At 36.6% G+C, this 27482-nt stretch overlaps 1 pseudogene; it reads left to right on the plus strand.

Annotated features, from left to right (window-relative positions):
* Positions 1–1016: 1016 nt before the first annotated feature.
* LOC122732199 overlaps positions 1017–27482 on the plus strand; it is a 146438-nt pseudogene continuing 119972 nt past the window's right edge.

The raw sequence follows: 27482 nt of genomic DNA on the forward strand, positions 1-27482 counted from the left end.
GCTTCATCAATGAACAGGGTTATATAATGTTGTTATTTATTCCAAAGAATACTTGATGATTTTTATGTGTGTATGGGAGAAGCTACATCACAACAATCTGTCATATGATGTTTTGTTCTGCCAAATTGAAAAACAACAATAATAAAAAACTATGAGATTTCATGGTTTCTAGGTCATTCAGTTACTTGTGAAAAAATAAGGATGTGATCTACCCACTTCCATTAACATTTGGAAAGCCTTCTGTTATCATACTTATACTTTATATTCAAATATAGATGACTAATATAGCTATACATGTTGGTAGTTTTTTTTTAATTTTCTCTTGATAATCTTTTTATTTTATTTTATTTTGATGTTCATAAGGTTCAGTTGTTTTTCCCACAGCTTTGGCATATTCTCTTGATCCAAAAATACTGCAAATCAGTCTCTCAATGACTTTACAATTATATCTCCCCAAAATGGATATCTCTTAGTTGCTCTAACATAACTGCTTTTCATTTAGCACCATTTCTACCTCTTCTATAAATACCTTATGATGTCCAAAAGTAGTGGTTCCTGTATACTTGATGGAGAAAGCAGATTGTTAATTAATATATATTTCCCTTTTTCATTTTTTGTAGTCCTTTTCCTCCCCCTATTATCTTTCTTGAATGTCCTTGTTTATTTGGATATCTTTCTGATATTAAAAAAAAAAAGACACAAAAGGTAGAACTAAGATGGCAGAGAGAAGCCAGGAAGTTGCCTCAGCTATAACAAGTTTCCCTCAAAACAACATTAAATCAAGCCTCTAAATGGATTCTGAAACTACAGAACCTACAAAAAAAAACAGAGAGACACAATCTTCCAACTTGAGATAATTTAGAAGACTTAAGGAAAGCTCAGTATCACCTGGGCAAAATGGGAGCTCAGCACACCTCACAGCACCACCCAGCACAGAGGGGGTCTAGGCAAGACAGCAGGAAGCTCTTGACCACAGCAGAACAACTGAGACCCCTTCATACTGGCTCAGCAAGCTTATGGCATATCAGGCACACCAGCAGCAGTGGAGAGGGCAGGCTGCCAGCTGGAGGGCCAGCCACAAGATAGACATGACCAGTCCTGGTCATCCCAGTGTCTGGAGCAAGCGCAAGGAGCAAGCCCAGGGAAGTAAGAAATCCACAAGCCATAGAAGCCTCAGCGTAGAAAGCCAGTGACATGGCTCCTATCACCCAGCACAAGAGGCCTGAAACAGTGACCCTTGTGCCCCAGGAGCAGACCTCAACTTTAAAAAAATAAGATGCAATATGAGTAAAGAAGCCTTTTACCATTGAGAGCTTCAGTGTAGACTGGAAAGAGTAACCATAAACTCAGATGACAATATTCTCAAATCATTTACATGTGAAGCCTCAAGAGGGAAAATGAATTGGTCTCAAGACCAAAAAGCCTTCTTGGAAGAGGTCAAAAAGGATTTAAAAGGGGCAGCTAGGTGGCACAGTGCATAGAGCACCAGCCCTGGATTCAGGAGGACCTGAGTTCAAATAAGGCCTCAGACACTTGACACTTACTAGCTGTGTGACCCTGGGCCAGTCACTTAACCCCCATTGCCCTGCAAAAAAAAAAATCAATTGAGGGAGGTAGAAGAAAAAAATGGAGAGAGAAATTAAAGCAACATAAGAAAATTATGAAAAAAGAATCAACAGTGTGGAAAAGGAAGCACATTCCTTAAAAAATATTTTGGTCAAATGGAAAAGGAGGTGCAAAAGCTTACTGAAGAAAATAATGCCTTAAAAATTCAAATTGGACAGATGGAAGCTAATGACTCCATGAGACAACAGGAATCAGTCAACCAGAATCAAAAGAATGGAAAAAAATAGAAGAAAATGTGAAATACCTCATTGGAAAGACAACTGACCTAGAAAATAGATCCAGGAGAGACAAGTTGAGAATTATTGGACTACCTGAAAGCCATGACCAGAAAAAGAGTCTAGACACCATGTTCCAGGAAATTATCAAGGAGAACTGCCCTGATATTATAGAATCAGAGGATAAAATCATCATTGAAAGAATCCACTGATCACCTCCTGAAAGAGACCCCAAAAGGAAAACTCCAAGGAATATTGTAGCCAAATTCCAGAATTATCAGGTGAAGGAGAAAATACTCCAAGCAGCCAAAAAGGAACAATTTAAATATCATGGAGCCACAGTTGGGATTGTTCAGGACCTGGCAGCTTCGATATTAAAGGGTGTGGGATATGATATTCAGGAAGGCAAAGGAGCATGGATTACAACCAAAGATGAACTACCCAGCAAAACTGAGCTTTTTCTCTTAGAGAAAAAGATGGAAATTCAATGAAATAGAACTGAATAGGAAATTTGATCTTGGCATACAAGACTCAAGAGAAGGTTAAAAAGGGGAAAAAAAGAAGTTATCCAATATGATTAAACTGTTTATATCCCAACATGGGAAGATGATACTTATAACTTTTGAGAACTCTATCTCTATTTGGACAGACAGGAATATACATAGAGGGTATAAAAATGAATTGTCTTTGATGTGATGATATAAAGAAAGTTAAGGGGTAAAAAAAGGAGTTTATGGGGAGAAGAAGAAAGGGGAGGTGGAATGCGGTTAATTGCATCACATGATGCGGTGAAAAAAACCTATTACAATAGAGGGAAAGAAAGGAGGGGTGAGCATTTTTTCAAACTTACTCTCATCAGATTTGGTTCAAAGAAGAGATAACATATGTTCATTTGGATAAAGACATTTAGCTTATTTTTAGGGAAGTAAAAGGGTAAGGGGAAAAGGGGGACACTGAAAGAAGGGAGGGCAAAAACAGGGGAGAAATGGGTAAAGAAAAGGAGGGGGGCTGATAAAAGGGAGGGTACATTGAGGAGGCAGGAGTAAGAAGCAAAATGTTGGTGAGGAGGAATAGGGTGAAAGATGGTGGGGGAAATTACAAAGGAGGTAAATAGAATGGAGGGAAGTAGACAGTAATAATAACTGTGAATGTGAATGGGATGAACTCTGCCATAAAACGGAAGTGAATAGCACGGTGGATTAAAAACCAGAATACTACAATATGCTGTTTACAAGAAACACATTTGAAGCAGAGAGATACTCACAGAGTAAAGGTATAGGGTTGGAGCAGAATATATTGTTTTTCAACTGAAGTAAAAAAAGCAGATGTAGCAATCCTTATCTCAGACAAAGCAAAGGCAAAAATAGATCTAATTAAAAGAGATAAGAAAGGAAACTACATTTTGCTAAAAGCTACTATAGATAAAGAAGTAATATCAATACTGAACATGTATGTGCCATGTGGTATAGCTTTCAAATTCTTATAGGAGAAATTAAATGACTTACAAGAGAAAATAGACAGAAAAAACTATACTAATGGGTGATCTGAATCTTCCCCTATCAGAATTAGATAAATCTAGCCGCAAAATAAATGATAAAGAAATGAAAGAGGTGAATAGAATGACAGAAAAATTAGACATGATAGATGTCTAGAGAAAATTGAATGGAGATTGAAAGGAATATACCTTTTTCTCAGCAGTACATGGGACATTTTCAAAAATTGACCATGTATTAGGGCACAAAAACTTTATAGTCAAATGTAGAAAGGCAGAAATAGTAAATGCATCCTTCTCATATCATGATGCAATAAAAATTACACATAATAAAGAGACATGGAAACAGACAGTGTAGCCCCAGTGGACATTTAAAAGTCAAGTAAAAGACAGCAAGATGAGCAAGCAAAGAAAGTTGAGAATTATAGAAAGTTTCTTTTGTGACAAGGAAGATCAATGTTTACCCTCAGAGAGGAAAACAACCTCAGGTCCCCTACATCCAAAGCTTCCAAGAAAAATATGAATTGGTCTCAGGCCATTGAAGCCCTCAAAATGGACTTTGCAGAGAAAGTAGGAGAGATAGAAGGAATATTTAGAGAGGTGGAGGAAAGAATGGAAAGAGAAATGAGAGCAATGCAGGAGAGTCATGAGAAAAAAGTCAACAGCTTGAAAAACCAAATGGAAAAGGAGATTAAAAACCTGTCTGCTGAAAATAATTGACTAAGAATTAGGATTGAACAAATGGAAGCTAGTGACTTTATGGGAAACCAAGACACAGTAAAGCAAATTCAACTAAATAAAAAATGGAGGGCAATATGAAATATTGCCCTAGAAAAACAGCTGACCTGGAAAATAGATTCTGGAGAGATAATCTGAAAATCGGTGGACTACCTGAAAACCATGACCAAAATAAGAGTTTGACAGCATCTTCCAAGAGATTGTCAGGGAAAATTGCCCTGACATCCTACAAGCAGCAGGTAAAGTAGAAATTGAAAGAATCCACTCATCACCTCCTGAAAGACATCACAAAATGAAAACCTCCAGGAATATTATAGCCAAATTCCAGAACTCCCAGGTCAAGGAGAAAATATTGCAAGCAGCTAGAACAAAGGAATTAAAATACTGTGGAGCTCCAATAAGTATAAAACAAGATCTAACAGCATCTGAATTAAAGGACCAGAGAGCATGGAATGTGATATTCCAGAGGGCAAGGGATCTGGGACTACAGCCAAGAATCACATACCCATCAAAACTCTGCATAATCCTTCAGAGGAAAAAATGGAACTTCAATGAAAGAGAGGACTTTCAGGCATTTGTGATGAAAAGACCTGAACTGAATAGAAAATTTGACCTTCAAATACAAGACCTTGGATAAGCATAAAAAGGTAAATAGGAAAAAGAAATCATGAGGGACATTAATAGGTTAAACCATTTACATTCTTACATGAGAAGATAATACTTCCAACTCATAAGAACTTTCTCAGTAAAGAATACACAGAGGACACAGATCTGAACTGAATACAAAGGGATGATATCTGTAAAGCATTTATTTTTTGTTTATCCTTGTTCTTGTGGGGAAACCAAGGTGGGGTGTCTTATGTCTGAGCTTGGGGCCTCCTGGGTTGAGGCTGGTGCTTTGTCCACTGTGCCACCTAGCTAACCCATTATGACATATTTAAAATAGAGTTGAGGGGTAGAGGAATAGACTAGGGGAGGGGGAAGAGGAGAGGTGGATGGGGGAGAGATGGCTCATATGAAGGAAACAAGAAAAAAGATTATGGAGGGGAGGGGAAGAGGGGGAAGGAGTGGGGGGATAATTGAACCTTACTTTCATAAGAATTGACTCAAAGAGGGAATAACATATATACTCAAGTGGGTATAGCAATATAATTTTTCCCTGAGAAAAAGTGGGAGGGGAAGGAGGTAAGAGGGTGGGGGGAAAAGAGGAGAAGGAGGGAAGGGAAGTTTGGGAGAGGGAGCTGTGAAAAGCAAAACACTTTCAAGTAAGGTGAAGATGTTTTGCATAACAGCACATGTATGACACATATTGAGTTGCTTGATTTCATAGGGAGAGTTTAGGAGGGAGGGAGGAAGAAAAATTTAGAACACAAAATTATCTCAAAGACTTTAACCTCATCTGAGTGGGCTCAAGGAGGGAATAACATACACACCCAATTGGGAGGCTTAATCTATATAACCCTACAGGAAAGTAGGAGGGGAAGAGGATAAGGTGGGAAGGGTGAATGAAGGGAGGGTAGAGGCAGGGAGGGGACAGTCATAAGCAAAACACTTTTGAGGAAGAATTGGGCAAAACAAGATAGAAAATAGGGTAAATATCATTGGAAGGGCAAAGGATTGAGGGAAATAGTTATAATGATTGTCTGCAATGGCAAAACTTATGGTACCTATTCTGCTAGGCTATTGTGAAGAAAATTCTTTGTCAAGTTTAAGGTACTATATAAAAGTTATGATGAACAGGATGCTATCAGAAAAACCTGGAAAGACCCACATGAACTGAAGCAGAGAGAAATGTACTGTATACCAAATAGCAGCAATAGTGTAAGATGATCTTCTGGGAAGGACGTGGTTATTTTCAGTAAGGCAATGATCCAATATAACTCTGGAGGACTTATGAAAATTGAAATATATCTACAGAAAAAGAACTGATGGTATATGAAAACAGATTGAAACACATTTTTTGGCAATTCCTTAATTTGAAGTTTTGTTTTTATCTGTTTTCTCTCACAACCTAGCTAAGGTACAGATGTTTTCCATGACTACTCATGTATAACTCACATTGAATTGCTTGAGTTCTTGGGGTTAGTAGTGGGAAAGGAAGTAGGAAGAGAAAGTCGAACCAAAGTTTTAAAAAATTTATGTCAAAATTTGCCTTTACATATAATTTGGAAAATAAAATTCTAAACAGAACAAAAAAACCAAAAAGAAACAGAAAGTGAACAAACCATTAATGAACTCCCTAAGAAAAAATCTCCAGGGCAAGATGGGTTTACAAGTCAATTCTACTAAACATTTAAAAAACAATTAATTCCAATATCATACAAATTATTTGGAAAAATAGGTGAAGAAGGAGTTCTACCCAATTCCTGTTGTTACACAAATATGGTGTTGATACCAAAAGCAGGTAGAGCCAAAACAGTGAAAGAAATTTATAGACCAATTTCCCTAATGAATATTGATGCAAAAATCTTAAATAAGATATTAGCAAGGAGATTACAGCAAGTGATCACCAGGATAATGCACTATGACCACATGGGATTTATACCAGGAATGCAGGGCTGGTTTAACATTAGGAAAACTATTAACATAATCAACCACATCAATAAGAAAACTAACCAAAATCATATGATTATCCCAATAGATGCAGAGAAAACTTTTGACAAAATACAGCACCCATTCCTAATAAAAACACTAGAGAGCTTAGAATAGGTGGAGCTTTCCTTAAAATAATAAGCAGTGTCTACCTAAAACCATCAGCATGCATTGTATGAAATGGAAACAAGTTAGAGGCTTTCCCAAAAAGAACAGGGGTGAAACAGGGATGTCCATTATCAACTCTATTATTTAGTATTGTACTAGAAATGTTAGCTTTATAAATCAGAGAAAAAGCAATTAAAGGAATTAGAACAGGCAAGGAGGAAACAAAACTATCACTCTTTGCAGATGATATGATGGTATACTTAGAGAATCCTAGAGAATCAAATCAAAAATTACTTAAAACAATTAACTACTTTAGCAAAGTAGCAGGATATAAAATATATCCACATAAATCATCAGCATTTCTTTATGTGACCAACAAAGTCCAGCAGGAAGAGATAGAATGAGAAATTCCATTTAAAATAATGGCAGACAATATAAAATACTTGGGAGTCTACTTGCCAAGACAAACCCAGGAACTCTATGAACACAATTACAAAACGCTTTTCACGCAAATCAAATCAGGTCTAAATAATTGGAAAAATATCCTTTGCTCATGTATAGGCTGAGCCAGTATAATAAAAATGACAATTCTACCTAAATTAATTTACTTATTCAATGCCATACAATCAGACCACCTAAAATTATTTTATAGAGCTAGAAAAATTAATAAAAAAAATTATCTTGAAAAACAAAAGGTCAAGAATATCTAGGGAACTAATGAAAAAAGTGCACAGGAAGGTGGGCTAGCTGTACCAAATCTGATGCTCTACTACAATGCAGCAGTCATTGAAACTATTTGGTAGTGGCTAAGAAATTGAGTAGAAGATCGATTGAATAGGCTAGGCACAGTAGTAAATGATTTTAGACACAGTAGTAAATGATTTTAGTAATGTACTGTTTGACAAACCCAAAGACTCCAGCATCTGGATAGGAATTCAGTATTTGACAAAAACTGCTGGGAAAACTGGAAGAGTAAGGGCAAAACTAGACATAGACCAACAGCTTATACCTTATACTAAAATAAGGTCAAAATGAGTACGTGATTTAGACATAAAAGGTGATACCATAGGTAAATTAGAGAGGGAGGAATAGTTTACCTTTCAGATCTTGGAAAGGAGAATAGTTTATGACAAACAAGAGATAGAGAATATTATGAAATGCACAATGGATTATTTTGATTACATTAAATTAAAAAAAAATTTGTACAAACAGAAGCAATGCATCTAAAATTAGAAGGGAGACAGAAAGCTGGGAAACAATTTTTATAGCCAGTATTTCTGATAAAGGCCTAATTTATAAAATATATTTGTACTAAATCAAATTTATAATTAGGCAAGTCATTCCCAATTGTGAAATGGTCAAAGTATATTAACAGGCAGTTTCTGATGAAGAAAATCAGATCTAATTGGCCATATGAAAAAATGCTTTAAATCACTATTGATTAGAGAAATGCAAATTAAAACAACTCTGAGGGGGGCAGCTAGGTGGCACAGTGGATAAAGCACAGTGCCTTAGATTCAGGAGGACCTGAGTTCAAATCCAGCCTTAGACGCTTGACACTTACTGGCTGTGTGACCTTGGGAAAGTCACTTAATCCTCATTGAACTGAAAAAACAAAACAAAAACAACCAAAACAAACCAAACAAAACAACAGCTCTGAGGTACCATCTGACACCTATGCAATTGACTAATATGACAAAAAAGAAAATAATAAGTGTTGGAGAAGATGTGGAAACATTGGAACATCAATGCATTTTTGTTGGAGCTGTGAACTGATCCAACCATTCTGGAGAGCAATTTGGTATTATGCCCAAAGGGCTATAAAGCTCTACATACCAGCAATACCACTATTAGATCTTTTCCCCAAAAAGATCATAAAAAAGGGGAAAGGGCCCACATGTACAAAAATATTTATAGCTGCTCTTTTTGTGGTGGCAAGGAATTGGAAATCGAGGGGATGTCCATCAATTGGGGAATGGCTGAAGAAGTTGTGCTATATGAATATAATGGAATTCTAATGTGCTGTGAAAAACGATGTGCAGGATAAAGCACTAGCCTTGGATTCAGGAGGACCTGAGTTCAAATCCAGCCTCAGACACTTGACACTTACTAGCTGTGTGACCTTAGGCAGGTCACTTAACCCTCATTGCCCCACAAAAAAAATAAAAGAAAAAGAAAAAGAAAAAGAAAAAGAAAAGAAACAATGTGCAGGTGGATTTCAGAGAAACCTGGAAGGACTTACATGAACTGATGCTGAGCGAGATGAGCAGAACCAGGTGAACATTGTACATAGTATCAACAACAATATGTGTTGATCAATTGTGATAGACTTGATTTTTCTCAACAATACAATGGTCTAAGGTAGTTCCAAAGGACTCATAATGGAAAATGCTCTCCAAATTGAAAAAAAAAAGCTGTAGAATCTAGATGCTGATTGAACCATACTATTTCTATTTTTTGTTGTTGGTGTTGTTTTTCTTTTTGAGGTTTTTCCTTTTGTTCTGATTCTTCTTTCACAGCCTAATGCAGAAATATTCTTAATGTGTTTGCACATATATAACCTAAATTAGATTACTTGCTTTCTTTAGGAGCAATGAGGGAGGGAAGGGAGTGAGAAAAATTTGAAACTAGAAATCTTATAAAAACAAATGTTGAAAACTATCTCTACATGTAACTGGAAAATAATAAAATATTTTTATGGAGAAAAAACAAATTAAAGAACAACAACAGCTGGCTTTACTGAGTCTGCTTTTTGAAATCATATTTTTTATAATTATGTATTATCTTTCTTCATAAATTTTACAAATGAATTTGTATTCTATTCTGATATTGCTTGGGTAATGCAATAACTTTTTTCCTGGAAAGTAAATCACAATTTTGCTGACTTAGGTGCTTTCTGATATCTTTTGAATTTTATTGTGAGAATCTATTTATATTGGGCAGTCTTCTGGTTGAAATTGTTATAGTTGGTGTTAATTTCATTTCTTTTGTCCACTTCCCATATTTAATTTTTAATAACTTTAAAAAATCACTATTCAAGTCCTTTAAACTATGTGAAATACATAATTCTTTTATTTTTATTCTTTTACATTTTCCACTTTGTTCCTCTCCTTCCTTCCCCTCCCCACCCCTCCCCTCCCCTTTCTACCCCTCTCTTTCCCCTCCCCTCCCCTCTCCTCAATCATTCAAGACTAGTCATTGGGATAATTATCACTGAACACAACATGACACAAATAGAGAGGTGCTCACTTTAAAGTCAGAGGACTTGGGGTCAAATGCTACTTCTGTGACTAACTGCCTTCGTAACCTTAAACAAGCCATTTCTTGGATCTGTTTCCTCACCTATAAAATTGGGCATCTGGACCAGCTAACATCTGAGGTTTCCTTCCACTGATTTTTCTTTAATCCCATTATTTTTTGTAATGATTGGGCACCCTCAAATAGGAATATCTGACCCAGCACTTGTGTAGATGGTAGAGTAGAAAGGTCTCTTTTATAAAACTTTGGGGGGGGGGGTCCTAAAATTCTTACCACTATCAATTATTAGGGGTCACATATCTATTCTCAGTCTTTCACTAAGCCATGAAATGATAGAAAATTGTGTTAGCAGCAGAGATGAAGGAATTCAGAACCATACAGCCCAAAGCAGAACATTCTGTGTTCCATACTCAGTGCTCCTTTCAGCCTAATTTCCCAAGTATTTAGATTTACTTTCCTATATTTCCAGCATTTTAATTTGCCCATATTGCAAATGCCTTCAATGTTTTCAGCACACCCCCACCCCCTTTAGCAGTTGGGTTTATTTGCCTCAGTATATTCACCTTTAATACATTACTGCTTAAAGCTGAGTTTGGAAAGGGTCTGTGCAGTACATATGCCTGGGTAGATTCTTTTTTGATGTTTTCTGGGTAATTGGAGTCTTCCTGTGAGAACTCTGGCAATAGCTTTTTCATTGTAGAGAAAACAATGTGTTTGAGTGTAGTCAGCTGTATGTCTGTTGCTTGGTGGGAAGAAAGAAGATGTTAGGAAAGATAGCAAAAAGTTAAACTCAAACCTGCTGTTATGGACCTGACAGCTGAACAGATGTTTTTTCTCTGTGGGAGATTGTTAACCTGTTACCAGCAACTCTGATCCTTTTTGAACCTGCTACAATATTAATTGAGGACAACAGACAGGGCAGGCAAGAGTATCCCAGGCCAAGGTAAGCCACTACTACTGCAGTTAATCATTGTCCTTTTCTCTTTAAAATTCTTTTTTTATTTTTTTTAGTCATTGTTAGTTTGAAATTAAAAAAAAAAGAAAAGGGAGTGTCTTCTGTTCTGCGCCTTCCCTGAAAACCTATGTCATTTTTATTCTGATAGCTGAAAGGCCAAGCTATAAATTCAATTCCAAAGTATTAATTAAATGTATTTAAAGGTTGGTGACAAAGAACCTCAAAAGGAAGATGCAGTATTAGTATTCGTATGGTAGAGAAAGCTGTGAATATAGAGTCAGAAACCTGTTTAGATCCTGTCTCTTCTAGTTATACCCTTGACTAGCCTTGTAAAAGTCATTTAACCTTTCTTTCTGAATATGTGTTTTTCTTTTGTAAAATGAGGCAGTTGGGGTTAGATCTTTTCTAAAGCTTTTTCTACTTCTAATACCATTGAATTTAGTTGAAGCATCATTCTACTTTACCATCTCCCCCTACTTCTCTCTCTGCTTCATATCCATATCCAATCAGTTTCCAGGTCTTCTCAATTTTTCTTCCAAGGCATCTCATTTATCTGTCCTCTTTTCTCCACTCACAGCCACTACAATTTGTTAAGACTCACATTATCTCATAGCCGTATTATTATAATGGTTTCCAAACTTGCCTTTCTTCTTAAAAACACTTTCTTCTCTTACCTATCTCATCTCCTGAAGAATTTATTTTTCTGTATCACTCCTCTTCTTATGCTTAATAGCAATAACAACAATAAAAGTAACAATAAGATAATAGATAGCCATTCACATTTATTAAGGACTTATTTTTTATTTGCCAGGCATGTTGCTAAACTCTGAATTCAAAGAAAGGCAAAAGGCAATCTTTGCTTCCAAGGAGCTCACAGTAGAGAGGCACTCTGAAAACAACTATGTACAAACAAGTTATACACAGTGTGAATTGGCAATAATCAACGGGGAAAAAAGGAAGTAGTATTATATGATATCCAGAAAGGCTACCTATAGAAGGTAAAATTTTTATTGGGATTTGAAGGAAGCCAGAGATGGCAAAAGGAATAGATTAGGAAGAAAAGCATTCCAGACATGGGGGGCAGCCAATGGAAATGCCTAGAGGTAGGAGATGGAGACAGATATACAGGAGATAAAACACATGAATATTTAGTATATGTCAGGCACTATGCTAACAGCTGAGGGTGCAAAACAGAATACAAGATATAATTCTTTTTCTTAAGGAGTTTGCATTTTGATGGGAGAAGGCTGGGAGGCTGGGAGGCTGGGTAGTACAGTGAATAAAGTGCTGGGCCTGAAGTCAGTAAACTTCATCTTACTAATTTCAAGTCTGGCCTCAGACACTTACTCATTGTGTGACCCTGGGCAAGTCACTTCACCCTGTTTGCCTCAGTTTCTTCATCTGTAAAATGAGCTGGAGAATGAAATGACAAGCAACTCCAATATTTGTGTCAAGAAAACCGCAAATATGGTTGAGAAGAGTCAGACAAGACTGAACCACAACAGGAGCTGTTGGGATGTTGAAGTGCCTATGGGGAGAAGAGAAGAGATTATTGTTGTGAAGATCTGACAGTGAATCAATCAGAAGGGCGTGAGCAGCAAGGTGGGGACCTCTGATGATATATCAGTTTTGTGTATGTGTATGGATATACTAGTCATTGAAAAGGTCTCAGGATATAGCAATAACAACCACAGGAGAAAACAAACAACAGCTAGCATTCAAAAGGTTTTTATATATCCTATTTATATATGCTATTTCCTTTTATCGTCACACAACACTGTGAGGTAGGTGCAGAAACTGAAAGCAGTCCAGTAGAGGTTATCTCAGTTGCCCAAGGTCACATTAATATCTGTCTCTGAGACAGTTGCCAAATTCAGGCCTGTCTCCTTCTTCCCTATTTACTTTGTAGTTATCTCATAACTATTTTGTCTTTATTTATCTTTGTACATGCTGATTTCTCCTATCAAAATGTAAGCTCCCTGAGGCTAGGGGATCTTTCATTTTTGTCTTTGTGTTATCAGAATCTCACATAGTACACAGCACAGAGTTGGCTCAATGAATGCTTACTAAATGAATGAATGAAGAACTATAGACATTTTAGAAATAGAAAAATAACATATACCATATTTCTCCTTACCTTATTTGGCTTTCCTGGACTCTGCATCCTAGATCCCATTCTTTGAACCCACCTTGGGTGAGACAGGAATCACCATTTCCATTCCTCATGGTGAAATGGAAGGCCACCAGGCTGTGTCATTTGCTCTGCTACTACCTCCTGAAATTCTGCATGTTTTACTATCTTTCCTGCTTCTATGCCCTTAAGATTCTTAATGATCCCATCTGCCTTACTGGGGCTTGCCTTCCATATGTTGAGGGCTAAAATTCTAGCTAGTCTGTCTAAAATATCTAATGAGTGGTTGCCAATAAATTACAAGCTTTAGCAAGAGTTAGACTTTTAAGCATTTATTAAGGAGAATAAGAATTTGGTAAAGAGTGAAGAAAAGGCCTATATTCCTATCTATTAAAGGGAGAGCGCATTTCTAGCTCCGCTCTCCACCAGAGTCCAAAGGAAAGAGCGCGTGATAGAGAGCTAGTCCCTTCCTTTTTCCTCCCACTAGCCAACGTCACTTCCTGATGCCCAAGAAAAAACTTCTGGTCTTGCCCTCAAAGACCTTTGCTTCATGAGCGGAACTCTTCTACAGTAAGTCTCCAGCAGATGGCATCATTCCAATTTTTACACATACCTCTATATAGCACCCTTGGGAATTTCAGGTCTTTCTCTTCTCCAAGACACTCAACTTCCTATTATGTATTATCCCACAATTAGTGTGAGAGCTCCTGGAGAACAAAGAATGTTGATTTTTTTTTATGTGTATCTCCAGAACTTAGCACTTAGTCTTTCTTTCTTTCTTTCTTTCTTTCTTTCTTTCTTTCTTTCTTTCTTTCTTTCTTTCTTTCTTTCTTTCTTTCTTCCTTCCTTCCTTGCTTCCTTCTTTTCTTTCTTCATTTATTCATACCTAAAAAATACAAAATGTGTCTATTTATGAATAATAAGTACTATTTCAATTACATTTTTCATTCTATAATACTTACCATATGCTTATAGATGTCAATATTAGGAGGAAATGTTTTCCTATTCATTTTGGCAGATGTTTTAGGAATGGATTTAGAATTAAGTAGAAATAAGTCATTTCCTTCACACAATTTTATCTACCAGGGTGACAATCAAGATTCAATACTTGTTAGTAAAAAAAAAAAATTCTTTTAGCTAGAAGGCAGATATGAGTTTAACCATTGGCACTATTTCTTTCTCAGGCCAATGGCCATATCCAATCTTCTAAAAGGTCTAATGTTAAGTGATTTATCAAAGTCTTTGGCCACATTCTCACTGGCCTGTGTTGACGTGTTCTGCTTGTGACCTTGTGAGCCAAGAGCACAACAATGCTAGATTTAGAACTTTGCTCAGTCCATCTGAATATATTCATCCTTTTAAAAATTGTATCAGTCTTGGCTTTTATTTAAACAATAAAAATAATGTGCTTGAATATCTTATACTTTCTTTTAAAAAAAGAGCTTTCTAATGAATTTAAAATAGCTACAAATGGTTCACTTATAAGGATATTTTATTTACATTCAATAGAAAAATGAATGTCAAGCATTCTAAATTAAGACATGACCTATAGGTCAAAAGTGAAAACAAGAGTTTTCTGTATGGAAGAAGGTACTATATATATATATATTTTTTCTGATAAAGTATTTTATTTTTTTCCAGTTACATGTAAAAATAGTTCTCAACATTTGTTTATATAAGCTTTCCAATTTCAGATTTTTCTCCCTCCATCCCCTCCCTCCCCTAGACAGCAGGTAATCTGATATGGGTTTTATATATATATAATTAAACATATTTCTTCATTAGTCATGTTATAAGAGAAGAATCAGAGAATGATGAAAAACCTCAAAATAGAAAAACAACAGCACCAAAACAAAAGAAATAGTATGGTTCAATCAGCATCTCTACTCCACAGTTCTTTTTTATTCTGGATTTGGAGATCCCCTTCCATCATGATTCCCCTGGAACTCTTCTGTACCATTGCATTAGTGAGAAGAATCTAGTCCATCACAGTCCATCAACACACAATGTTGATGATACTGTGTACAATGTTCTTCTGGTTCTGCTCATCTCACTCATCATCAGTTCATGCAAGTCCTTCGAGGTTTCTCTGAACTCCTCCTGCTCATTGTGTTTTACAGCACAATAGAATTCCATTACATTCATATACCACAACTTCTTCAGCCATTCCCCAATTGATGGGCAACCCCTCAATTTCCAATTCCTTGCCACCACAAAAAGAGCAGCTATAAATATTTTTGTACATGTGGGTCCTTTTCCCTTTTTCATAATCTCTTTGGGAAAAAAAACCCAAAAGTGGTATTGCTTGGTCAAAGGGTATGCACAGCTTTATAGCCCTTTGGACATAATTCCATATTGCTCTCCAGAATGGTTGGATCAGTTCACAGCTCCACCAAAAATGCATTAGTGTTCCAATTTTCCCATAGCTTCTCCAACATTTATTATTTTCCTTTTTTGTCATATTAGCCAATATGATAAGTGGCAGGTGGTACCTCAGAGTTGTTTTAATTTGCATCTCTCTAATCAATAGTGATTTAGAGCATTTTTTTCATATGGGAATAAATAGCTTTGATTTCTTCATCAGAAAACTGCCTATTCATATACTTTGACCATTTCTCAATCGGGGAATGAGAAGGCACTATATTTTTAAAAGGCTATTTTTTAATAACTGTAGGAAAGATCAAACTGTTTATTTTTTTAGCAACAAACATTTATTTTATTTTTTCCAGTTACATGCAAGGGTAGTTTTCAACATTCATTTTCATAAAATTTAGAGTTCTAAATTTTTCTCCCTCCATTTCCTCCCCCCTCCACAAGATTGCAACCATGTTATATATGCACAATCCAGAAGTGTTCTTTTTATCAGTTCTTTCTATGGGGGTGGATAGTAAGCTTCCTCATTAGTTCCTTGGGATTGTCTTGGATCATTGCATTGCTGAGAGTAGTTAAGTCATTCACAATTGCTCATTGAACAATACTGCTGTCACTATGCACAATGTCCTCCCAGCTCTGCTTACTTCACTATACATTGATGTTCATTAGTCTTTCCAGGTTTTTCTGGGATCATCCTGTTTGTTATTTCCTATAGCACAAGACCATTCCACCACAATTATATAGCACATCTTCTTCCATCATTCCTCTATTGATGGACATTCCCTTAATTCTCAATTCTTCGCCTCCACCAAGAGTTGCTATAAATATTTTTTGTACAATTTTCCCACTTTTCACTTTTTCATGATTACTATTATTAACTGTTTCCCTTCCATCCTGTTCCCTTCCCCATAATATTTATTCTATTATGCCTCTTCTTTCATCCTATCACTCTTCAAAAGGGATTTGCTTCCATCTGTCCCCTCCCCCAATCTGCCCTTCCTTCTTTTGCCCCTCTCTCTTTAGCCCCTTCCCCTCCTATTTTCCTGAAGGGTTATAGAGATTACTCCACCCAATTGAGTGTGTACATTATTCCCTCCTTGAGACAATTCTAATGGGATTGAGATCTTTGAGCCAATTCTGATGAGTGTTAGGCTAATTTACTGCCCAGATTAAGCAGATTACTCCACCCAGTTGGGTGTGTGTGTTAGTTTCTCCTTGAGGCAGCTCTGATGAGTTTAAGGTCTTTGAGCCTTTTCTGATGAGTGTAAAATTCATTTTCTGCCCTGCTCCTCTCCCATCTCTTCCCCCACTCCGTAAGCCTTTGCCTGTTTCTTTCATAAAGGAGTTCACCTCTGCCCTTCCCCCTCCCCCAGTGCATTCCTCTCAACCCTCAATTTAACCCTAAAGATGTCATCATGGGGCAGCTAGGTGACACAGTGGACAAAGCATCACCCCTGGACTCAGGGGGGTCCCATCAAAAACCCAACTTCAGACACAAGACAGTCACCCACTGTATGACCCCAGGTATGTCCCCCAATTCCAATTTTTTATAGTTCTCTAGGGTCATTCATTTGAAAGTCAAATTTGCCATTCATTTCAGGTCTTTTCATCACAAATACATGAAAGTCCTCTTTTTCATTAAAGTCCCATTTCTTCCTCTGAAAGACTATGTTGAGTTTTGCTGGGTAGGTGATTTCTTGGTTGTAATCCCAATTCCTTTGCCTCTGGAATATCATATCCCATGCCCTCTGGTCCTTTAATGTAGAAGCTGCTAGATCTTGTGCTATCCTGACTGGGGCTCCACAGTACTTGAATTCTTTCTTTTTGGCAGCTCTTTCCTTGATCATGGTTTTCAGTTAGACCAATGATTTTCAAATTATCTCTCCTGGACCTATTTTCCAGGTCAGCAGTTTTTCCCAGCAGATATTTCACATTGTCCTCTATTTTTTTATTCATTTGGATTTGATTTATTGTTTCTTGGTTTCTCATAAAGTCACTGGCTTCCATTTGTTCAATCCTAATTCTTAGGCAGTTATTTTCATCAGAGAACTTTTTCATTTGGCTTTTCAAGCTGTTGAATTTTTTCTCATGACTTTCCTACATCACCCTCATTTCTTTTTCCATTTTTTCCTCCACCCGTCTAACTTTATCTTCAATGTCCTTTTTGAACACCTCTATGGCCTGAGACCAATTCATATTTTTCTTGGAAGCTTTAGATATAGGGGCCCTGATGTTGACATCTTCCTCTGAGGGTGCACCTCAGTCTTTCTTGTTACTGATGAAACTTTCTATGGTCCTCACTTTTCTCTGTCTGATTATCTTGCCTTTCTATTACTTGACTTTTAGCTCCTTAAAGTGGGGCACTGTTTCCAGGCTGCAGTATCCCAAGCTTTAGAAGTCCCAGGTGGTATGATTTAAGGAGGATCAGGTTCTTCTCTTGCCTGGGCTATTCCCTGGTCTGTATATGACCCCAGACCAACTTGCTAATCAACCAGCTTTGTGTGTTGTGGTTGTTAGCTCTAATGATCCTGTGACCCTCCCCTACCTGGGCCACTGATACTCAAGCCTACCTGGTTCTGGGCAGGGGTGAAAAATCTATGTTCTGCCTCAGCACCAGCATAGACCCCTGTAGTCTCACCCCTGCCCAAGGCTTAGCTCTATCACCAGACTGTGAGCTTAGTTCCAGACAACACTGGTGCTTCAGCTGATTCAGAGTCTCTGGGGATCTCCCTTTCTGATGAGGCCTTCCTGGGACTGAATCTGTGTCAGGGTGACTGTGGGGTTGGGCTTGACTCCTGTATCAGCACAGCAGCTTCCTCTTTCTGATCTTCCAAGCAGTTCTTGGTTAGAAGAGGATTTCAGTACATTCTTTTGTGCATTTTGCTTCTCCAGGCATTTTTCTATGGCATTATTTAGATGTTTTCTGGAGTGATCATGTCATGAGTTCAAAAGCTCACTGCCTTTCCTCCTCAGTATACCTTCTTGTTCAGGAAGACTAAGGCATGGCCTTCTCCACCCCTACCTTTCTACCTCCTAGACCAATCCAAACTGTTATTTTTACCTTTTCAATGAATTTATAACTTTTTAAAATAATAAGGTATACAGTATATCTGTTCTTACAATATCATGAAGCAATATGAATGAATAATTGTAAAATAATAATCTTTAAGTGCTTACCACATGCCAAAACTATGTATGTTAAGTACTGGCAATATAACTACAAAAGAGACAATCTTTGACCTCAAACAATGTTGTTGTTATTGGTCGTTGTCCTGCATTCTCAAAGAGGACCAATGCATTAGGGTGATGTCATGACTTGCAGTGAATTGGATTTAAGTGAGTCAGAGCTGTGTAAGGTCATCAACCTCACTCTCTCCTCCAGAGTGATCTAGGTCTAGTGACAAGATACACATATACACACACACACATACATATCTATATCTATATCTTGTCTATATCAATATCTATATCTATCCATCTATCTATCTATCTATATATAGAGAGAGATAAGGATGATGTTTAAGGTAATTAGGGTTAAGTGACTTGCCCAAGGTCACATAGCTAGTCTGGGGTGAGATTTGAACTCAGGTCCTCCCAATTTTAAGGCCAGGGCTCTATCGATTGTACCACCTATCTGCTCCTTACCTCAAAGTATAGGGAGAAGTATACAGAGGGGGAGTGACAAAAGTGGGATAATGTCCCAGACATGATGAATAAAACCATTGGGCAATTATGTGGCCTTTCTAGAATTCATGGTAATATTGATTTGATTAGTCATTTGGGGGGGTGGTGATGAGGGTTAATTGACTTCAACAGAGTCACACAGCTAGTAAGTGTCAAGTGTCTGAGGCCAGATTTGAACTCAGGTCCTCCTGAATCCAGGGCTGGTGCTTTATCCACTGTGACACCTAGCTTCCCCCTGGTTTGATTACTATTATCAAAGCAAAATATCTAAAGCAAGTTTGTGTGACAGCTTGGCAGGAAGATGGCATTGGTATGTAGTTGCAGCTAGTTAGATGCAGTGAGCTCTTGCTAATCAACATGGTCATTCAACAACATGGTGCTAGAGGGCTAATTAGGAAGCTAAAGTGGCAGGAGGGGTTACACACATTGGCATGGCAGAGAGAGGACATGATCATGTAGTTAAAGATACAATCAGGGGGCAGCTAGGTGGCACAGTGGATAGAGCACCAGCCCTGGAGTCAGGAGTACCTGAGTTCAAATCCGGCCTCAGACACTTAACACTTATTAGCTGTGTGACCCTGGGCAAGTCACTTAACCCCAATTGCCTCACTAAAAAAAAAAAAAAGATACAATCAGCATGAATCTAGAGCAAGAACTGGTAGTCCATTGAGAGGGTATTGTAGGAATTTCTTACTTTTCCTTTCACAACTGTCACTTTTTCCATTTATGCAATTTTAAAATGAAATCATATTGTTCCTAGTTTTCTTATATAATACATTTTCAATGATACCTTTATAAGTTTGACATTCAACATAGAAGAACAACTTTTGTTGAAAAAATGTCATGCAAAAAGGAGACTTTTCACCTAGGTATTTTATAATAGCATAACTAGATTGTGTTGGCACAGTTAAAAATAATCAGAACACAAAATTCTTAAGAAAATGTTCAACCTTTGCCCCCCAAATGTTATTTGGAGGATTCCAGAGAGCTACAGCTAATAGCAGCTTAGCCTGACTTTCTCGATATACCTGTTTTGCTCTTTCCTCATTAAATAATAGAACAAAAGAGAACATTTTCTTCTTGCTCTTCTGCTTTTTTCTTATTCTTGTTTTTATATCGTATATCTCTGTCAATGATAGAAAAAAAGAAAAAATAAGAGGAAGAGGAGGATGCACAGGAAGAGGAAGAAGACTAGGAGGATGGGGGAGGGGAGGAGAAGAAGAATGTGAATAAGAAGGAGGAGAAGGAGAAGGGAGAGAATAAGGAAAAGGAAGAAGAGAAGGAAGAGAGGAAGGAGGAGAAGGAAGATGAATCTTGTTCTTGTTTTCCTCTCGTTTCCATTGTTGATAGGTATAATGCAAGTAAAAGAGAGCATCTGTTTCATCACTATACCAGAGAGTGTTATAACAAAAAGAAGAGCTACATGCATCAATGTGTAGGCAGAGTGAGCTGGGTAGTACTTGCTCTCTTTTGCTTCCATCTAACATTTGGAAAAGTATAAAGTTCACTACTTGGAAGTCTTACCCATTTCCTCCAGTGGGGCTGTGGTAGCATGTGACTTCTTTAATTACCATTTTTTCCCTTCCAATCACTTCTTTTCTTACGTGGAAGCTAGAGATTTAATCAGCCACATCATGTTATAACAATCAGTTAATTATTAGCCTAGAGACAATATAATGGAATTCAGGTCCACATGTCTGTGATTCTTAATAGAATCTATATAAGATGAAAATCTGATGTTATTTATTAAAATCCTCTTATGCATTAATCAACTTATTATTAAAATTACACTTCAGAGCTCTAATTAGGGAAATTTTTATGTTCAGATAGTTTAGTACTTTGTCTAATTGAAAGTTGTCTATTTCCAAGTTTCTCCTAAATTTCTGATTTCCTCTTTTCTCAGGATAGACTAAATATACAGAAATTCCATATCAGCTTTCATGAATGACCATAGGTTTTTATATAAAGCAAAATCAGAGTAATGCAAGCAGGTCAGATAAAAAGTAACAAGTACCTTTAAAATAGCTGTTATTTTTAATAGACAGGCACTAGGAAGTAAAATTAGGGAAAGAGTAAACATTTCAGAACTTCCTTCAGTCCTGGAAAAGATAATTTCCAAATGTTTAGAGAGGCATGATGGTCCACTATAATATCTGTCCTCTCTGCCCAGATAAGCTTTTCTCTCTTTACTTCTGATCATCCATTAGCCAACAATTGCCAGTTTATCTTATAAAGTCTTAGTGGTTGGGGTGAGGATGTAACCACCCCCATTACCACTACTGTATATTTTATGTGGTCACAGCACCTGATTTTGTGTGGGGTTGAGTATTACTGTCTCCCTCAAAACCAGTAATATTCAGACTGCAGTTTCAGGTCTTATATTTTATACTGCTCTCTTGCACATTCTTTATATTTAAAAAAAATACTACTAGGTATGAGTCATGTTCACTTCTAATTACAGAGATCATGATAGAAAAAAAATCTCTCATCAGGGTTGAAGACCCTCTGAACAAAAAATCTCACAATGCCATTAAATTCTCAAACCCCTATTAAAATAAATCTCCATTTGAAGTGTGAGTAGATTGTTCCATCTCATACTGTTTTCCCTTGCTTGTTCTTCTGCAAATCTATCCAAAATATTAAGTCCACCTTGTCTTGTATCCTTGGGTCAACAACAGATGAGGCAGGTTAGAAAGCCTTTACCAAGACACAAGACACTGCCCCCAAGGCCTATGACTGACTGGCTATGAACCTATCATTACTACAAATTTACTGTAGACTATAAGTAGTTGTGGGAAATAGATTGCATTCATAAACCCAGATGTTTCATAGGACCATTCTTTATGTGTCAACTGATGCTTCTCCTAGTATGAGCTTGTAATGATATATTGAATAAAATCTTTTTTTAGTTATTTTTTCTTTTGTTATAATATTCCTTAGCATTACAGAAGATAGTAATAAGAATTAGGCTAACAGCTACTATTTCCCTTTGTGTATATGTGTATACATATATATGCATTTATATACACATATAATATATATTTAAATGCATGTATACATATGAACACATATACACATATATGCATATACACACATACATACAGGGACACACACACACACACACACACACACACACACACATATATATATATATATATATATATATATATATAGGGTATGGCATTTCCAAAGAGGACTAGCACCTCTGGTATAAGGGCTTGGCTGCTTAACCACCTTTGGTGTCCAACAAGTCACCCAACTCTCACCCGTGGCTCCAAGAAGCTGCTGTATGAGCCACACCCTGGTAAAACTGTCCTGGCAGATGGGCTAAACCATATGAAGGGTAGCTAACAGACCTCAAACATGGGAAGACTTCCAACAAAATGGGTGAATGAGAACAATTTGTTCCAGTGGCCACGAAGGTGGCTGAAGCAAGATAAGCATGAGCTGTGGAGTGCCTAGAGTTTGGTCAAACATCGAAGATATCAAGGTTACCCACTGCGTACCAGGCCATTACCAGGCATTATGAATTTTGTCTTGCCACTAGGTTTTATCTATTTCTATAGCAAAATAATATCAGGATTTTTGATTCTAGCAGATATCCATTTACTGTGTGAAAAAGATAGCATTCACTATAATTAAATTACTTTTTACTATATGTTTTGGAGGTAAATAAATAATTTGTGTGTGTCCATCTACTGACAGAAACAGAGGGGAATGGTTCAGTGAGAAAACTATTGTAGCTTGGAAGGCCTCATGTGACCCTGCTTCTTTCTCACTGCGAACCGATTTGATACGTCTGTCTTTGTTTCATTTTGTTTACTAGGATTATTAAGCATTTGTGATAAAGGAGGTTCTAAGAATGTGAAGATCTATATTATTTCCTTCACTGTACAGAGCACAATGTGGGTATATAACCTTTCTTTGAAGTAAATAGTTAAGTTATTTTTTTATTTTTATGAGCATTATTTTATTTCATAGCTTACCATGGCCAAAGAATTTATTACCAAGTGGCCAGCCCACTGGTGATGAACCAGTTTCTACTTGGCTAGGCTGCTATTCAGAAAGCAGACACAATCTGTTGCTGAGACTGTATTCCAAGCCATTGAATAATGATAGAACCTTCCTGAGCTTACTTTTTTTTTACATCACCTTACTTTCTTGATATAATGATTCCTTAGGGAAAGATTTGTTCATTAAATCTTAAGGAAAAAGTTGGTGGGGGAGAATATACCTTGAAAACAATATAAAACAGTGTTGGATACAACTATTTAAAGAAAGCTTGGTGGGGCAACTAGGTGGCACAGTGGATAGAGCACTGGCCCTGGAGTCAGGAGTACCTGAGTTCAAATCCAGCCTCAGACACTTAACACTTACTGGCTGTGTGACCCTGGGCAAGTCACTTAACCCCAATTGCCTCACTAAAAAAAAAATAAAAAGAAAGCTTGGTTTGAGACCTAACTCCTATCTGTCTGTCTCCTCTGGATTTCATCACACTCTTCAAGAAATTATAACGACATTGGGATTTTGAAATGTCTATACAGTCCTAAACAAACACACACATACACAAACCCATGTATGTATGTATATATGTATAATCTATATACTATATAAAATTCTTTTTAGAGAGATATCAATATATAGATATGTATTTATAACCTATATATATATATCTTAATCTATGATATATGTCACATATATTTACTTTCTAAAAAGAGTTTATAAAAAGGGGGAAGGAAAAGGGAGGGGGAGAGATAGAGACAGAGATACAGAGAGAGAAAGTCAACAAATTATAAGAACAATGGGATCTTGAAGCTTCTACACAGGCAGTTAATTGTGGGAAGTGTGACAATGGCACTGCCAGGTGGCACAGTGTCTAGAGTGCCAGGAATGGAATTAGAAAGACTTATATTCCTGAATTCAAATCTGGCCTCAGACACTTACTAGTTGTGTGGTAAATCATTTAACCCTGTTTGACTTAGTTTCCTCATCTGTAAAATGGTTTAGAGAAGGAAATGACAAACCACTCCAGTATCTTTACCAAGAAAACCCCAAAAGGAGTCATAAAGAGTTGGAAATATCTGAAAAAAACCAAACAACAAGCAATGTGGTCACTGAAATTTTGCTTGCAAAAGATTTTCTGTTCCTTCCTATGTCCTCATTGAGGTTACTTCTGATTGGTGTGTGTAGATTATTATATGTAATATATGTATGTATGTATATGTATGAATGAATAAATGTATGTATATATTTTTTATATATAGCTCTCTTCTAAATATAGATATACATTTCTAGATAGACATACAGACAGATTGATTGATCGATAAAGGATTTTATATTACAAAGCAAAATCTGGCCTTAACAGTTCTCCCCCAATAAGGTGTCTCATATGCATACATGATGATTATATAAGATTCTTTGAAAGATTTAAGAGAAATAATGCTGTTTGATGACACTATGATCATTAATATCAGCCAAATCACAAATCAGGAAGGCATATACTCACCAAAGGTGTTTGCCATTGTCAAGAAGAATTCCCTAAAGAAGGTGAATTCTTTTTTTATGCTCCAGTTTGCAAAAGACATCATTCTCATCATTCTGATTACATTAACTAAAGTTTGGTCTTGTCAATTCCCAAGCAGTTATTTTCTCTCCCCCTTGTTTTTCTCCCTACTGAAAAGGAAAAAAAAAAACAACACCTTATGATAAATTTGCATATCCAAGCAAAACAAATTCCTGGGTTGGTCATAAAAAAAAAAAGTATGTCTTTTTCTATATGTTGAATCAATCATCTTGAACATTTGGGATCTTGCGACACAAAATGTAAAACAATTCAAAAATCATTCAAAAGGGGGAGATGAATGAAAAATAAGTTTTTGTTTCTGATTATAATATGTGACTAAAGCTTGTCCATCAGTATACCTATCTTTGACTGACATTACAAATGGACTATAAGCTGAGCTCAGAAAAGAAAAGGAGGCAGAAAACTAACTGAATTGCCTTTAGAAAATTACAAAAGACTTTTTTTTTTTAAGTGAGACAATTGGGGTTAAGTGACTTGCCCTGGGTCACACAGCTAGTAAGTGTTAAGTGTCTGAGGCCGGATTTGAACTCAGGTACTCCTGACTCCAGGGCCGGTGCTCTATCCCAAAGGACTTTTAATGATGAAAATTTTTTCTCATAAGCAAATGCCTGTTTTAAAATCTAATATCCTTCCCATGTTGTTATATGGCTCTGGGTTATTGAACACTAGAGCTCCTGAAGAATTTAAAGTGAATAATATTCAGAATATAGTTGAGAGGTAAATTCATGGTGGTTTGGGTGGACTGTAATACATTACAACAGGAAAATATTTAAGAAATTTGGAATAAGATATGTTGTCAAAGAAATGTATAAGTAAACAATATGGGATTGATAACATAGAAGTAGGAGTTAACTGAGAGATGCCACTTGAACTCAGTTGATAGCTTTGGAATGTCAAGAGAAAGGGAGGATCCCCCTATCATATTGGGCTACAGGATTATAGGGAGCTAGACAGTGAAGTGCAGACATGTCAGTCTTGTAGATTGTGGGCTCCATGTGGCCCACAACACTATCAAGTATGGCCGAAACCAGATTAAAGTGACATTCTTATCTGACTTTAATATGCTGATGTATTAACCAAAAATAAATAAATAAATAAATAAATAAATAAATAAATAAATAAATAAATAAATAAATAAATAAATAAATAAATAAATAAATAAATAAATAAATAAATAAACAAACAAACATATATGCGTGTCTGGTTTTGTAAGTCAATATATGTTCTGAAGAGAAACTTATAAATATGGTTTAATGGCAATGTCTCCCTCAATTTTTATTTGAATTTGATGCCTCTAGTGAAGTAGATAGAGTATTATACCTGGCGTCAAGAAGAATTAAAATTCTACTGGGGAAAATCAGTTAACTTCTTCCAGACTGTTTCTTCATCTGGAAATAAGTCATGCCATCATTCTGGGTCTCTGCTTTCTCATCTCTAAAATAATGGGGTGCAAAAATTATCTCTAACTCCATAGGGTGCATTAGGAAGATCACTGAATTTGCAGCCAGAGGACTTGGATTTGAATTTTGTATCTGTCACTTCCTGTTTGGAATTGTGCCAGTAATCATTCCCATCTGTAAAATGAAGGGATTGGGGTAGATGATCTCTAAGGTCTCTTCCAAATCTTGATCTATGATCCTAAGACCTGATCAATGAGCTTATCAGCAGGATGGAGCAACCAGAAGAGTAGCTTATTTGAATTTACATTCTTGTTTTGCCACTTATTTCCTATGAGATTGAGGGTCAGGCCACTTGGCCACTGGGTCTCAAATTGCTCATCTATAAAATGGGGAGCTGTGGACTAGATGACGTGGAAGGTCCCATAGCAAGGAAGGAGAGGGAGGAAATAAACGTTTATTAAGCATCTTCTCTGTGCCAGTTACTATGCTAAAGGTACTATGATTACATGTGATCAAGAACCAGAGCTAGCTATTCTTCTCCTTTTGTATTAAGGTTGCCTTTGCTTTTGACTAAAAAATCAGTAACATCATGGAGGCTGATATACTTAGATTCTGCCCTACAGTATCTTAATATCTTCAAATTGAAATTTTCAATTTTACTGATAGGGAAATAATAAAATAAAGTACTAGCTGGTCTGCAAATCTTTATCAACTTGGCATATGCTTATAATAGAGTAATACCTCCTTCTCCTGTTAACTACACAGTACAGATATACATCAGACTGCCATGAAGACCAATTGAAATGGAAAATTAAAGAAATGGGAAGGCATATTTCATTCCCTGGGATTCTTCTTCTGACCTTCATTTAGCCTTCCACTGATATCATTAGATTGTAAGCTCCTTGAGGACAGGTCCTGTCTTTTGCCTCTTTTTGTATCCTCAGCACTTAGCAGAACTCTGACATAGGGTAGGTGCTTAAGAATATTTGTTGATTGATTATTATCCTAAGCATGGGGAGTAACAGCTTTCATTTTCAGCTTCCCACTGGGAAGTAAATGGGAGAAATAGATTCAATGTGATCCAAATAGCACTTCACAATCCAGCTATTAAGGGAATTCAAATGTTCCAATATTGAATAGATCACTAGCATTGAAAACAGTGATTAGATTTCGAGGTCCGTTTTCATTACTGTATCAAATCTCTATGGTAACATGCCATTAGAGAGACTCTGACAGTTATTCCTACATCCTGCAGATCTTTCTTTTTGTTTGATAAATCTATAATTAGATTTTATTAGATCCCTTAATAGACTTTTTTCTCTCTTT

Source organism: Dromiciops gliroides, chromosome 6, assembly GCF_019393635.1.
Source record: "Dromiciops gliroides isolate mDroGli1 chromosome 6, mDroGli1.pri, whole genome shotgun sequence".
Taxonomy (NCBI): Eukaryota; Metazoa; Chordata; class Mammalia; order Microbiotheria; family Microbiotheriidae; genus Dromiciops; species Dromiciops gliroides.